Genomic DNA, 3,556 nt, shown 5'->3' on the forward strand with positions numbered 1-3,556 from the left:
CTTTGAAGTAATGATCACTGCTACAGATTTGTGTTCTTCAAAATTAAATCATCTCTCATGAGTTTGTAGCCAATTTTTATGTTTTATTGTATATTGTAGACAATTTGTATGGCTGGAATGACCTGTTCTCTGTTTGGACCACACTGATTTTAGCCTTCACCTATCTCAGAAAAACCTGAGCTTATTACTAACTATTCATGAAATGCTTTCCTTGAGTCAAGAACTGAGATCAGAATGAAGATAAAGGTAAGAAAGAGAGTAAGATGATTCTTTCTAGCTTTATGTGCAAGGAATTGCACCTGGAGAACAGGTTTAGTGCTGAGCTGGACCTTATGAAAGAACTAGATTTTCATCTCTGCCCTCCAGGCTGCTCACCACAATCACTCTCAACAGGTTATCCAGGAACTCAGGGCAAAATTATTGTGGTTTTTTGGCTCTCACGTTCCAAAACCCATAAATTAGTTCAGGATATTTCTTTGGTTTATTCCCTCATGAATTCCGGTATCTAGAACTATATTAGTGCCTAGGTCACAATGCTGGGTTTTATTAATATTTTTTGTGATAAAGAAAGTTTAAGGAACCAAAATTGCAGCCCAAGTTGGTGGAAGAAAAAGGAATTTATTATCTTTTTTGGGGGAGAGAGGCCACATACTGTGATGCTCAGGAGTTACTCCTGGCTATGTGCTCAGAAATTGCTCTTGGCTTGGGGGACTATATGGGATGCTTGGTGGTGGGGGAGGATGGAATTTCTGTCTGTCCTAGGCTAGCAAGGGCAAGGCAGATGCTTTATAGCTTGCGCCACTGCTCTGGCCCAGGAATTTATTATCTTAAACCAAGAGTTTGGGTCATCTGACACCACAAAAAAAAAAAAAAAACTGGACTATGGCAATGAGAAGGTATGGAACCAGTGATGACAATATGCTTCAAGAGTGGAGAAACCCTGAATCTCTTAGGCCACGGGAATTTCCTCCCTTCCCTAATACTTACTGTGCCTATACAAAAAAAAAAAAAAAAAAAGTGGGGTAACACCAAGCCCTGCCACTGCACCACTTTTTCTGGTTTTGTTTTGCTTTATTTTTTGTTTGTTTTTTGATATTATTTCACTTCTCTTTTTTCTTCACTTTTTTCTTTTTCACTTTTGTGGATATTATTCAGTGATTTTTTTCTTTCTATTTTAGTAGTTGATACCAAGTTTTTTCTTCTCTTTTCCTTAACCTTTTTTTTTTTATCTCCAACAGAATAGCATAACTTGAATCATTCAGCCTCATAAAATGAAGGGGGAAAAGAATGATACCAGGCCAAGTTATATGAACATGTAGTGTAAATAAAAAATGACCAGACTGGAACACCAAACAAAATAGATGCCCAACCTATAACAAGCTGTAAGGTGGAGACCAGTTACACTAGGATTCTGGGGGGTAAAGGAGGGATATGTGGGAGACAAGCTGGGAACAGGAGTGGAGGGAGGACAACATTGGTGGTGGGAAAGCCCTTCATTCATTGTCACTATGTACTGTAAATAATTCTGTGTAATGAACTTCAGTCACAATAAAAAAAAATGTATAAAAAAAAGAACAAAGATGTGACTATAAACACACACACACACACACACACACACACACACACAGAGTTAGGGTCATCCTGGCAGCTCTCGTCCAGAACCCACGATCCCATTCTATTTTTATGTCTTCAAATGCAGAATCGAGCATGTAGGCAGGTTATCCAAGCTAAATTGCCTTTTGGTTGATTGGATTATGAAGAACAAAGGGTTTTCCACAGAGCTGTTTTGTCCTAGGCTGTCTCACTCTAGTGGTTCAGGCCTCTCTGCTCATAAATCTTCGCCTTCCTTCAGAGTCCCTCTATACCCAAACATTTCCCTCACATCTGTAACCTGAAGCTGTTTGAGGCAACCAAATGAGGTGATATGGGCATAGGAAAAAATCAAGTTTTAAGACAGATAACTTAGGTTGGTATGTTTTGGCTCCAGAAGTTTCTTACTTGGGGCACAGTGTTTAATCTCTGAGCCTAAGGTGTGCTTGGAATTCCTAGACCACAAGGCTGCTTGCAGCTGTGTGACAACTCCAATTTTTTAATAATTTCAACCCTGTATGAATTCACCAGTTTATACATCAATGTTCAGAAGCCACCAAATGTTCAAAAACAAAAGAAGTAACAGAATGATAAATTAATTTTAAAAATAAATTTAAATAAAGTTTTGACACATTTTGAGTGTGCTAATGAATATTAACAAAAACTACTAAGTAAATGCTAAAATTAACAAAATGCAAACCGGTTTCATTGCTTTATTTTTTTGTTTGTTTTGGGGCCTGCAGTGCTCAAGGTTTAATTCCTGGCCTGCATTCAAACATAAGTTCTGGCAGGGGACAGGGTATCTTATGAGGTGGCCAGGATCAACTACCATGCAAAGCAAGCATTTTACCCATGGTATTAACTATCCAGCCTCCTATTGCTTACTTTTATAATTTGTTTTATTTTTTTACATAGTTTTTATTGCTATAACACATAATATGGCATAGCCTTTTCTGCCCACAAATTTTCAGGAACAGTTGAATAAATAAAAATATCAATATTATGCTTCCACAATAATGCTACAATTTCTAAAAATTCTTGTTAGAAAACTCACCAGTATCTAAAGCTTCTAATGCATAAAGTAACTGGGTAGAAAAGAATAATGCTGAATATGTAAGTGATCTGAAGATGTCACAAACTTTTAGACTTTTAGAAAAAGTTAAAAAATAAACTTAAAATGTTTGGGACACATTCCTAAAATGTTTACATTTATTTGTGTCACTGATAATTAAATTCTGATTCTTGCAGACTAGTAGTGACAAATCTTAACATTTTATGGATATGTTATGTCAAAAATCTTAACCCCATCATTGTCATCAATAAATCCCTTCCAATTCTGAAATAACAAAACTTGTATGGAATTTGTAATTTAGCCACATGGGAGAATTACGTAGGATAGAATATAGTCCCAAAGATTTAGGAATTAATGTTAGAATCTAAGATTTAGAATTAACTGTAACCTAAATTTTGATGTTAGAATATGGTGTGCTTTTGCTTAGAAATAATATTAGCAATAACATTGCTTTGGCTTCTGTACTCTGCTTGCTTAAGGAAGTTTACTGCTGTAAACCTGGCTTTGCTGTGAGCCAAAGTGCAGCCATACAGGCTGCAGTTTTAAGGTAGAAAGACCTTAAAGTGAGAGGAAAAAACACTTCTACTTGGAATAGCCTGAGTGTGTGGATTCTATAAGAGAAGGTTGAAACCATGAACATTCACATCAGTCATGGAGTAAGAATGTGCAAAACATCAGTTACAACCTGATTACTAAGTAGCTTGGCCCCACAAATCTTTTCATTCCTCTATATAAAAAATACTGACCAGGGCCGCAGAGATAGCACAGCGGTAAGGCATTTGCATTGCATGCAGAAGGACGGTGGTTCAAATCCCGGCATCCCATATGGTCCCCTAAGCCTGCCAGGGCTTATTTCTGAGCATAGAGTCAGGAGTAGCCCCTGAGCGCTGCTGG

This window comes from Suncus etruscus, chromosome 3 (genome assembly GCF_024139225.1).
Source record: "Suncus etruscus isolate mSunEtr1 chromosome 3, mSunEtr1.pri.cur, whole genome shotgun sequence".
In the NCBI taxonomy this organism is placed as follows: Eukaryota; Metazoa; Chordata; class Mammalia; order Eulipotyphla; family Soricidae; genus Suncus; species Suncus etruscus.